Source organism: Manis pentadactyla, chromosome 3 (assembly GCF_030020395.1).
Source record: "Manis pentadactyla isolate mManPen7 chromosome 3, mManPen7.hap1, whole genome shotgun sequence".
NCBI lineage: Eukaryota > Metazoa > Chordata > Mammalia > Pholidota > Manidae > Manis > Manis pentadactyla.
In genome coordinates, this window is record NC_080021.1 from 17,571,914 (window position 1) to 17,585,054 (window position 13,141).

The 13,141-nt window shown below is 35.6% G+C and overlaps 1 protein-coding gene across 3 annotated transcripts in view; it reads right to left on the reverse strand.

The window, feature by feature from the left end:
- The window catches only part of TMEM65 (transmembrane protein 65), a 67,299-nt gene that overhangs the window by 46,335 nt on the left and 7,823 nt on the right, over positions 1 to 13,141 (reverse strand). The gene's annotated exons all lie outside the window — the stretch shown is intronic.

The window sequence follows — 13,141 nt, forward strand, 5'->3', positions numbered from 1 at the left end:
ATTCCCTTTTGATTATTCATTTTTATAAAATGCATTATGGATTTATCACTGGGAGACAAGGAGGTAACACAACTACACATTTTGCTATGTGTGATACAAATAACAGATAAGCAATGACCAATTACTGAGACTCTGAAAGAATACATGAGTGGACATGATCATGACACACATCTGTTTTTACACGGTGATTCATGGACTGAGAAGCTAGCAGCAAAGTTTGTACTTTATGCAGTTATTCATAGTTAATATACTACAGTAAATGAAATCTGAACTGTGTTGTTGGGAATGGTGTATCATAACTAAAACATAGTTATGGAAATATGTGCATGAGGGAACTGCAAAACAGGGACTGCCTGTAATAACAATAAATAAATAAATAAATAAATAATAAATGGGCACAAATCCAGAAAAAAGGGCATTAGAATTTGATATATTTTTCTACACAAATAAAGGAAAATAAGAAAACAAGATTCTTTCCTTAGAAGTTACATGTTTTCCACTTAAATCATTTAAATTTACTATCACTCAACTACCAGTGGAAGAATAGTTAACCTATAATGAGGCAAGGTTCAGTGATTAAATCTTGTGTTTAAAAATAAAAGAATCTTATCACAGACAAATCCCTAGAAAAGTACAACCTTCCATGACTGACCCAGGAAGAAAAAATTGGAACAGACCAATTACCAGTAACAAATTGAACTGTTAAACAAAAAACTCCTGACAAACAAAAGTCCAGGATGGCTTCACAGCTGGATTCTACCAAACACTTACAGAAGAGGTAATACCCAAACTTCTTAAAGTATTCCAAAAAACAGAAGAGGAGGTAATACTTCCAAACACATTCTATAAGGCCAGCATCACTCTAATACAAAACCAGACAAAGACACTACCAAAAAAAAAGGAAATTATAGACTAATATCACTGATGAACATAGATGCAAAAATCCTTGACAAAATATCAGTACCAAATTAAAAAATGTGTCAAAAGGATCATCCATTACAACAAAGTAAGATTTATTCCAGGAATGCAAGAATGGTATATTTGTAAATCAATCAATGTCATAAACCATATTAACAAAAACAAGGATAAAAACCACAGAATCATTTCAAAATATGCTTAAAAACATTGACAAAATTCAATATCCATTCATGATAAACTCTCAACAAAATGGGTATAGAGGGTATGCAACCCAACATAATAAAGGCCATATACAACAAACCACAGCTAACATACTTGAGCAAAAAGCTGAAAAGTTTTTCCTCTAAGATCAGGAACAAGACAAGTATGTCCACTCTCACCACTTTTCTTCAACATAGTACTGGAGGTTCTAGCCACAGCAATCAGACAAGACAAAGAGATAAAAAGCATCCAAGTTGGTGAGAAGAAGCTAAACTGTCACTATTTGCAGATGACATTATATTATACATAGAAAACCCTAAAGACTCCACCAAAAAACTACTAGAACTAGTAAGTGGATTCAGCAAAGTTGCAGCATACAAAATATTCAGAAATCTGTTGCATTCCTATATACTAACAATGAACTAGCAGAAAAAGAAATCAGGAAAACAATTCCATTGCAATTGCATCAAAAAGAATAAAATACCTAGGAATAAATCTAACCAAGGAGATGAAAGACCTGTACTCTGAAAACTATAGCACACTCATGAGAGAAACTGAAGAAGATACAAATATATGGAAATCTGTGCTCATGGATAGGCAGAACCAATAATATCAAAATGGCTTCCCTGCCCAAAGCAATTTACAGATTCAATGCAATCCCTATCAAAATACCAACAGCATTTTTCAATTTAGAACAGTTCTAAAATTCATATGGAACCACGTAAGACTCCAAATAGCCAAAGCAATCCTGAGAAAGAAGAACCAACCTGGGGGGATTATGCTCCCTGACTTCAAGCTATACTATAAAGCTATAGTAATCAAAACAGCATGGTACTGGCACAAGAACAGACCCATAGATGCAAATGAAACAGAATAGAGAACTCAGATATAAACCCACAATTTATGGTCAATAAACATATGATAATGGAGCCATGAATATGCAATGGGGAAAAGACAGCTTCTGCAATAACTGGTGTTGGAAAACTGGGCAGCTACATGCAAGAGAATGAAACTGGATCATAGCCTAACTCCATACACAAAAGTAAACTTGAAATTGATCAAAGACCTGAATATAAGACATGAAACCATACAACTCTTAGAAGAAAACACAGGCAAAAATCTCTTAAACATAAGCACGAGCAATTTTCTCCTACATACATGTCTTTGGGCAAAGAAGCAAAATAAAAAATGAACAAGTGGGACTACATCAAACTAAAAATCTTCTGAACAGCAAAGGACACCATCACAGAAGAAAAAGGCAGCCTACAGTATGGGAGAATATATTCATAAATGATTTATCCAGTAAGGGGTTAACATCCAAAATATATAGAGAACTCATATGCCTCAATAGCAAAAAAGCAAATAACTTGATTAAAATATGGCTAGAGGACCTGAACAGATATTTCTTCAAAGAAGAACTACAGATGGCCAACAGGCACATGAAAAGATACTCCACATCACTAATCATCAGGGAAATACAAATCAAAACTGCAATGGGATATCACCTTATACCAATTAGAATGGGCACTATCCAAAAGACAAGAAATAAAAAGTGTTGGTGAGGATGTGGAGAAATGGGAACCCTCCTATGCTGCTGGTGGGAATGTAAATTTGTGCAGACACTGTGGAAAGCTGTATGGAGGTTCCTCAAAAAGACAAAAATAGAAATACCATTCAAACCTTCTAGGAATTTACCTAAAGAAAACAAAACACCTGATTCAAAAAGATACATGCACCCCTATTTTTATCACCACATTATTTACAATAGCCAAGATATGGAAGCAAGCTAAGTATCCATCAATAGATGAATGGGAGAATCTGTGTATATATACAAATGGAATATTATTCAGCCATAAAGAAAAAAGAAACCAGGCCATTTGCAACATGGATGGGCCTAAAGGATATTATGCTCAGTGAAAAAAGCCAGGCAGAGAAAGACAAGTACCAAATGATTTCACTCATCTGTGGAGTATAACAACAAAGAAAAAACTGAAGGAACAAAACAGCAGCAGACTCACAGAACCAAGAATGGCCTAACAGTTACCAAAGGGAAAGGGACTGGGGAGGGTGGATGGGAAGGGAGGGATAAGGGGATTTAAGGGGCATTACCATTAGCACATGTAACATGGTGGGGGGCACGGGGAAGGCAGTGTAGCACAGAGAAGACAGGTAGTGACTCTATAGCATTTTACTACACTGATGGACAGTGACTGTAATGGGGTATGCGGTGGGGACTTGATAATGGGGGTAATCTAGTAACCACAATGTTGCTCATGTGATTGTATATTAATGATACCATAACAAAAGTAAATAAATAAATAAATGTGATACACATACAAAAGACACACATACAAAAATAAGTCAGGTGGAGAATGACAAATAATATATGATTTCACTTATTTGTGGAATATAAAAACAAAACAAAACAGAAGGAGCAAAACAGCAGAAGACTCATAGACACTGAGAAATGACTAGTGGTTACCATGGGCTAGAGATGGGTTGGGTTGGTGGAGAGGGCAAAGGGGATAAAGGGGCATGAAAATTCTCAATCATAATATAAGCTGGTCACAGGGATAGTAGTACAGCATAGAGAATACAGTCAGTGATTCTGTAACATCTTTCTATGTCGACAGATAGTAACCGCACTAGTGGAGATGAGGATCTAATAATATGGATAACTGTTGAACCACTGTGTTGTAAATTAGAAAGCAATGTAAGATTGTACATCAATGATACTTCAATTAAAAAAATGAATTTTATCATAAATCAACTAAAAAGCAAGGCTTTTTAAAACCACCTTTGTATTCATTACTGAAAACAATTCTTAAAGATTACTAAAAAAAAAAACACAAAAATTTGCAGAAAATAGTCCCTGATCTCAAGGATATACAAACACACATGAGATGATTGAGAAGAAAAAAAATACACTGTAGGAAGGGAGAAATTATAGCCTTAAGAAGTGGGAAACAGCCTCCAGAAAGAGGTAGGATTTGGGTTTGGTCTTAAAGCATTGCAAGGATTTAAATAAGTTACTTAAATTATTTTGGTTTCCTTTTTTCTTTCTCATACAATTCAGTACAAAAGCCCTAAAGTGGGGTTGAGTGAAGAAGGCATCTGTGTGAAAGGCAGGGGAAGCCACAGTGGCCCAGAACAAGGTTTCAGAGCTTCAGACTGGGTGAGGGAGTATGTACACAAGGGAGTCAGGATGGTCAAGATCCAAGATTGGGTGACAAAGGCCTCCCCATGGTAGAGGTGAGGGAATGTGTCTCAGGGTGTTGGTGTCAGAGGTGGGGTGAGAAGAGCATCTATGTAGGCAAATATGGGTAGTGGTGGTGATGGGATATTAGTGACGTAGGAGGAGTGATCACAGAATATCTTAAGGATACTTTAAGGATAATGGGAGCCAGGTATTTTTCCATTAGAGAATGAATTAGAAATACAAAAAGAGAAAACTAGAACGCACCCTATAATGGAAGCCTATAACATAAACAGTCTGTACAATGTTGGATTAGAATCGGAGAAACCGTTACGAGTGCTTATTTTATAACATATATAGACAGAGAAATACAAGTGATATTTATTATGTATATAAATAACATATTTATATATTCAGTAGCTCTGTCCATGGTGGGGACCTGGGAACAACAACACCCTCTTAGCTTTTAGTACAACTAATGCCAAGATCTTAGTTTCTAAATGCCATTCTACACTGCAGAACCAGAGCTACTTGTGGCAATGGCTGATTCTAGGGCTAGGACAGGATAGGTGCGAGAAGAGCCTAAAACACCTTGTGGTGCCAGAAAGTAAGGAAATATTCAAAGAGTGATGGGGATGTGTAAAAAAATACAGACGGCAGCTTGAAGGATTTCCCAATGGTTAAAGAAGGAACAGTTGGAGGATCAAAAATAATAGTAATGAATTATAACTTATAAAATAGAATAATAATCCATGAATATATATTGACATAAATACATACATACATACACTGAATGATATATGAGAACATGATATTTCATAGACTCAAAGTACCTCTTCACAAAATATTTGTTAATTACAAAAAGAAAAATAATAAATTTATAGTGGATAAATCAGACAGCACTTTAGTCAAATGTTCAAAGAAAATGGTTAACCTGGAAATGGTTAACATCATCAGGGACAAAATGAAATCATGAGCTACCTGATAGGATAAAAAAGAATATTACTTCTGTGATATTCCTGCAAGGATGCATAACTGGAATCTATTCGTGAGGAAAGAGATGAAAACAAATTGCAGTACATGTTACAAAATAACTGGTCTGTAATCTTCAAAAATGTCAAGGTTGAGGTAGTGAAAGCCGAGGGGAAGACTTAGGAACTGTTCTAGATGGAAGGAAATTAAAGATAGGTAACGGCTAAATGTGATGTGATTTTGGACTGGATCTTTTCACTGTAAAAGAATATTATTGAGACAACTGGTAATACTTGACTGGCATCAGCGTATTAGAAGGTAGTAATCTATCCATGTTACATTATAGCTATATTGGACAATGTACTTGTTTGTTAAGATATACATGCTGAAGTGCTCCAGTTGTAGTGGACATTGTGATGCACAGTTGATCCTTTGTTGCTGGAAGTCCTGCCAAGAGACAGCTCTTCATAGTCAGTCATCTCAGGGAACTACCTCAGCTTCAGCTGAAAAATGCTGCCTCTCTCAAGGCTCTGTGCTCTGCCCAAGGCAGTCCACATCCAAATGCTCATTTTTACAGAGGCAGAAGCCCAGATCTCTCACCTAACTTGGGACAATGCTGAAGGGTCACCTAACTTGGGACAATGCTGAAGGGTCACCTCATCTCTAGAATTCTCCATTGGATCAGTTGAGGCTTCCATTGAGACTGCATCACTTTACTTGTACCTCTACCCAAACCTGCTTTCTCCCCTTTCCTTCCTATGAGGATTCCAACAGCACTCATCAATAAATTTCTTGCATGCTAATCTTTGTCTCAGAGACTGCGTTTCAAGGAACTTAACCTATGACAGGGATGACAGAGCATCATGTCAGCAAGTTTTTCTCAAATGATTTAGGAGGAAAACAAAAAGCTTATTGTACTATATTTGAAACTTTTCTATAAATTTGAGATTGTTTCAAAATTTAAAAAGTAGCACAAAATTAAGTTGGGAAAGCACAGGAAGAACAGGATGAAGAAAAGCATAAGAGGTATGAATGAGGGCATGGTTCACAGAAGAAATAAGACTAACCAATGGAAAGTACATTCAAGGTAATAATGGGAAATAAAATAGATAAAAATTAATACAGTTGACCCTAGAACAAGGGGGTTAGGGGCACAGACCTCCGTGGAGTCCAAAATCCACATATAACTTTTAACTCTCCAAAAAGCCAATAGCCTACTAATAGCCTACTGTTGACTGGAAACCTATAACATAAACAGTTGGTACACATTTTGTATGTTGTATGTATTATGTGATGTATTCTTATAGTAAGCTAGAGAAAAGAACATGTTTTTATAATTTTTCACTAATCTTCAAAAAACTTTTCAGTGTAATTACTGAAAAAAGATCCAGTGTATAAGTGGACCTGTGCAGCACAATTCAAACCCAAGTTGTTGAAGGGTCAACTATACATCTATTTATTACAGCATTTATTACTCAAAAATGATTACTGTGTAGCTACAAACTCAGTCTTAATTTGCATTTTTTCTAATGTCTTTAATAAGCCCCTTTGAGCAGAAAAAAAAGGTAGGATAATACTTTTTTTAAATAATAAGATCTTTCTCACACACATACAAAATTCTTCTAGCTCACAAAATGAGCCACATCTTACATTATCACTTTCACATCTGTTTCCTTTCACAATTCAAGCATGTCTGAGTTTATCTATGGGACCTCAACTCTTTCCTACCTTAAAAAAAATACCTTCTATAACCTTGCTACTCAAATATAGTCTCTGGATCTATAGCACTGAAATCACTGGGAACTTGTTAGAACTGCAGCATTTCAAGCTCCACCTCAAACCTACTGAAACATAATCTGCATTTCAATAGGATTCCCAGATGATTTTACTTGAACATGAAACTTTGTAAAGCAGAGTTCTAATTTTCACTGTGGGATGCAGAAAGCTAACAAAGAACATTGTTCCCATCCTTACAGTGAAACAAAGTCAAACTGAATTCAAATTCAGGACTTACTTTGAACCCTTAAGAGAACTTAAGCCACAGAGCAACAACTGGCCCCAAATCAAAAAGCAGGCACCTGCAAGGACAGAGGGGACATTAGCACTTACTTGAGACAGATGCAACTGGATACCATAAGAAGAGTGCAGCTAGAACAGGAAGGTTATAGGTGAAGGCAGCGTGGGGACTGGTGGGACACTGAAGGCACTACTATCAGCATAAACTGAGGTACCCTGAACCTTCTTGCAGGTTCTTTTACCAGAAATCCCACCAGATGAAAAAAAAAAAAGGTTAAGAGAGAGAACCAAAAGAAAGTACCCACTGTGGTGCAGAACTGGAAGAAGGGAAAAGCAGTTGTGTAGGAGGGACATGGAAGTCTACTTGGATCCTTTCTCAATCTCTCCCACGAGTCAGAACCCTTAATCCATAAGAAAGGCAAAATACTGTCACCCTGAGGGGAGGCAGAGTAACCAACCATCCAGTTTGCCCTGTCTCAGTTTTAGCACTGAAAAGTCCTGCAACCCAGGGGAAAATGTTCTCCTAGCTCCTATGTATTTTAATTTGAAAAACAGAGTTTCAAATAATCTTTATTTCTATGAAAATTTTCATGAAACTGCATAAAAAAATAAAACAAAAGACTGTGTATGACTTGTAAGAATTTGTAACTTGTCAGAATTTGGATTTCTGAAAAGATGAAATACCTAAAAGTTTATGTACATAACAAAACACAAAATTTCAGTTGAGATATATTGCAGTTGAAATGTGTTAAAACAGTAAATGCTAGTATCTTTTAGGAACTGGTTCTAAGAAAATCCAGATTATAAAAAAAAAAATCAAATGAATCTGTAAAGAAGTTTCCACTAAAACACTGGCAAAGTTTATAACGGTGTGATATATGACACAGTTTTCCATTAACTGCTTATTAATTTAATTTAACTTAATTTATCTTGGTGTATGTGGGCTAATTTTTTTGGTACTGTCTGAAATTGACTTTTGGAAATTGGAATCCACACAAAGGACTATCTGTAAAAAAATGGGTATGCCAGTAATAAATATTTAAAGTAAGTTTAGACTTCTCATGCATGAGTAGAGATAATCTCAGATAAACTCAACCTACTGCCCAACATCTGCCCTCTATATCCAAAATTCCTTACATAGTTTAATCCTTTCTTATTGATACTCCCCTTCAGCCAACTAAAATCTGGCTTCTTCCTGCATTAGTTCTCATAAAACTGCTTTTTCCTTTACTTGACTTTTCTAAAACAACAGCTCATTCCTTCATTCTTAAAATGCTCTCTTTGCTTTGCTTCAGGGGTCACAATACTCTTGATATTTTTCCCATCTTTATGGACATTCCTCCTCAGTCTCAGAGTTCTGGTTCTTCTTCCTCTTGCCTTCCAATAAACACTGCTGTTTTTCAGAGTTCTCTCCTGGATCTTCTTTCACTCTACTTACTCTTCCTGGCCTTAGTTTCTAATTATATGGGTAGGATTCCCAAACTTGTATCTTCCTCTGGAGCTCCATTATAGCAAATTAACTACTGGATAGCCTTATATGGTTATCTCAAAACATCCAATACATAAGAAGCTAAAAATGAACTCATCTTCTCCATTCCAAAATCTGCTTCTCTTCTACATGTTCCCTTCCATTGTGAAGAATATATCACCATCTTGGCAATGGCCCAAACAAGAAATCTGAGCATCTCCTTGTTTCTTTCTATCTCTGTTCCTTGTCATCAACTAATATTCTATTGTTTAATTAAATGGTTTATTATTTAACTCTTAAATAAATTCTCTTGAGTATGTCTACCTCTTTCCATCCTTCTACTAGCCTACTTCACAGCTTCTATTATCTCTTTCTTTGATTCCTGTAAAGTTCTCCTAATTTCCAGGCCTCTCTACCTCCAGTCTAACCCTCCACTATCCATTCTTTGTACTGTACATAGAGTGACCTTTCTAAATTGCAAATATGATGCCATTATTCATGATATTTTACCTCCACACTACCCCTCACACACCACTGATCCATCTACCTCCTAATGAACTCTAGATTTCCACCTAAATGTTACTTCTGTAGATAACACCCTATACTTTTTCCCTCCCAGTAAACCTGTATGCACTTCATTACATTCTAAACCTTACCACAGTACTCATTACACAGCACTGTAATTTCAGGCTAAATTGTCTCTATCTTCCCTAAAATATAAACTTCATATTTATAAGAATCCTATCTAGTGCCTCAGTAGGGTCCGGCAAGTGGACTTCAAATTGTTAAGTAATGTTTTAAATAAAATGCCAAGCACTAGAATGGTGAAAATTAGCTTGAATTTCTCTAAAATTTTACCTGGAGGTTTTTTAACTCGTATTAGTTACCCAACCAAAACCAACATAAGTAATTACAAAGCTGTATAATTACGTTCCACAGAGAGTCACAAAGGAAGTGGAAGATAGGACCTTAACATTTAAGGGGTTTAAGATATGCTGATTCCATAAGGTTTTAAAAACAAAAGACATTGTATATTTTTTAATGTGCTACAGAGCTAGTAGAGATCTTAGAGATAATAGAATGAAACCCATAATGGTATAGTTATGAGGGAAAAAACCCTAAAGAATATGCAACTTAGTAGCCCAAGGTCACCTGGTTTATTTAATGGCAACACCTTTACTAAAACTCAGTTCCACCAGTCCAGTGTTCTTTCCATTATGTATAATAAACTGAGATATGTATAACATGTACACACATATACACACACGAACATTTCATATCACTGAGACAATTACTTTCCTTTTACAACATACTATAATTAATGTCCAAATTTTAAATAAATAAGCTACAAATAAGTGTAGGCCTAGGGCCAAATTTAGCCTTTTTTTTTTGGTCATAGCCAGTGAGCTAAAAAAGGCTTTACATTTTTAAGTTGTTGAATGAACCACCCCTAACCATCTTAGTAAACACTGAACGGCTATGGAAATAAGCTGCAGTCTTGATATTTCTTAATGAATTCATCCCCAAACAGGATTTAAATGTGAAATATACCACAGTAGCTATTGGAGGACAACTAATACTATTGGACTCACAAGTAATGTTAAGTGCCTTTATATATTTCCCTCACTATTAAAAAGAGGCAAGATCCTCATTCCCACATAAATATGCAATAGACATATTTTCCTAGCTGTAACTACTATTCTGGCATCATTCTTCAAACCTCAATGCAAGTTTCATATTTCAAAATCCATTTAACTGTGCAACTGAGGTGCTTAATTGGAAGGGAACAATCTGCAATGTAATATGCTAAGAGGCAAATATCAGAAGAATCTAATAGAATTCTATTCTATTATGTTCATTTAAAGTCACAGACTCACAGACTGATACCAGTATACGGTAGTACCTATCTGTGTGAAAAAGGTGTTTTCAAAGATAAACATTTGCAATAAATTTTGACAATAAGGAGTACTAATATTGAACCCCAATTAAGCCAAATGTTATCTCCACTGAAAAATATTCCACCTTTCTCATTAGAAAACTTGTATTTAAAAAATTGTACACTTGATCATATTTTTAATTTTGTTAAAAAAATCTGTAGAAATTTGTTTTCTCACTTATATAAATACTATATAATATCTTCTCAATTTTGCCTCTTTGCGTATAATTCCTAAAATACTTACTATCTGGCCCTTTACCAAAAAGGTTTGTCAATGCCTGCTTTATAAAGAAGCTAAATATTTTTTTAATTTCTAAAAGACTGATGCTGAAATTAACACAAACTAGTGTTTTTATTCAAATATGTCCCGCCACAAATATATATTATCAATGTCACCATTTGGTCCTTATCAACAAATTCTATCTTACCTAGCCCTCACGGCAAAATACATCATACAGATTATTTCCTCATTCCTGAAACATTTTCCCTCTTGGTTTCAAAATGCTTTCATTTTTCTATTTCACTAGATCCCCACTCTTCAAGTGTTCTTTGCTGATTCCTACTCTTTATCTGACTTTGAAGAGAGTCAGCAAAGTCAGGTAGACTCTCCAAAGTCTACCTGAGGCTTGACAGTCTCAGTGTGGGCTTTTTTCTCCTCTTACCAGACCAAAGACCAGCTGTTTCTGCAAGGTACAGATTCTAAATATTTTAGGCTTTGGGGGCCATATGGTCTCAATCACAATGGCTCAACTCTGTCATTCTAGCACAAAAGCAGCCATAGACAATACACAAATGACAGAATGTGGCTCTATTCCAATAAAACTTTATTTACAAACACAGGCAACAAGCTAGATTTGCCTGTGGCCCATCGCTTTCCCACTCCTGATCTATACTCTCACCTTGGGTGCCCTCCACTTGTGCAAGACAATATCATCTATACACAACTGTTGACATCCACACTTAGATCTTCAGTGTAAACTTCTCCTACAAGTTCCATATTTATGGGTATAAATACACACACACACACCTAACCTATACTTTCCCCAGTCTTCTCCAGTAGCACTACCTTTCACACAATCAGGACAGTCAAAAATCTAAGTCATCACTTACTATTTTCTTTCCCTTAATTACCTGCCCTACTAACCTATCAGCAAGTCCCATCAGTTCACTCTCAAAAATACACCTTGAATTTATATCTCCTTCTCTTTATCTCCATGGCCACCTAGTCTAAGCCACCATCACCCTAGCCTAAACTACTCCAACAGCTTCCTAAGTGGTCTCCCAACTTAAGCATTTGCATCCTCTAATTGTTCCACAACAGCAGCCAAAGTGCTCTTTAAATCCCATTATTTTATCCTCATGGTTAAACCCACAAATGGCCTTCATATGGATGATTTACCTATAAAAGCCCCGACTAATCTAGCTTCTGTCTACCCACCCATCTCACCTCATTCCACTCTCCCCTTTGTTCATTAAGTTCCATTCATATTTGCCTCCAGTAAGTTCCTACGCTATGTCAAGTCCTTCCTATCTCAGGGTCCTGGTACATGCTGCTCCTTCTCAGAATGCTCTTCCTCCAACTGTCTGAATGACTGGCTTCTTCTCAATCCTTTATTTGCAGCTTAAATATCACCTACAAAAAAGCCTTCACCTTAAGTGTCATTCTGTTTATTCTTCTAATAGTACACACTATCTACAATTGTTTTATTTACTTACTTTGTTGCTCATATTTTTCCTTTCTTAATATCACAAGCTTGAGTATTTTGCTGAATTAATTCTCTGACATACTCCCAACATCTATCTCAGTGTCTATTATATGGTAGGTACAATAATAAGTATTTGCTAAATAAATAAATTTTCAAAGTTTGGAAAGCTTTCTATAAACAGTATGTTAGATTAAAAAAAACAACAACCAAAGACTCATTCAAAAATCTAAAGGAAAATTAAAGTAAAAATTAGAGATTTATAATATAAGTCTCAAATACCAGTTTTCTGAGTTTTCCAAAATTGTCACATAACTTATAAACTTTTTTGCACATTTATTGTGCTTTTATTTCTCTTATTTTCAAGATAACAAAGCCAAATTCGCTTTTGTACTGAATATTGTATGTTGTGCAAATATGGAAGAGAGACTAAGATGTGCTACCAGCAGATGTGACTTTTACTGAGCATTGAGGTGCTATTTTTTTTTTTCTCCAACATGTGTTGAAAATCTCAGGTGAGTATGGAGAAAGGTGCAATAATAAGAAACAAACAAAGCTAAATTAAAAACTACTCTGCCACATGTGCTGTAGGATCTTGGACAAGCTATTCTTAGCCTTAGTTTCTTAATCTACAGAAGAGATAATTCCTTCTCTGTGCAAGAGAAGTAAACAAAATAATTACATGAAAACTTACTAACCTCAGTATGTGTGGCAAATATTCAATAATTGTT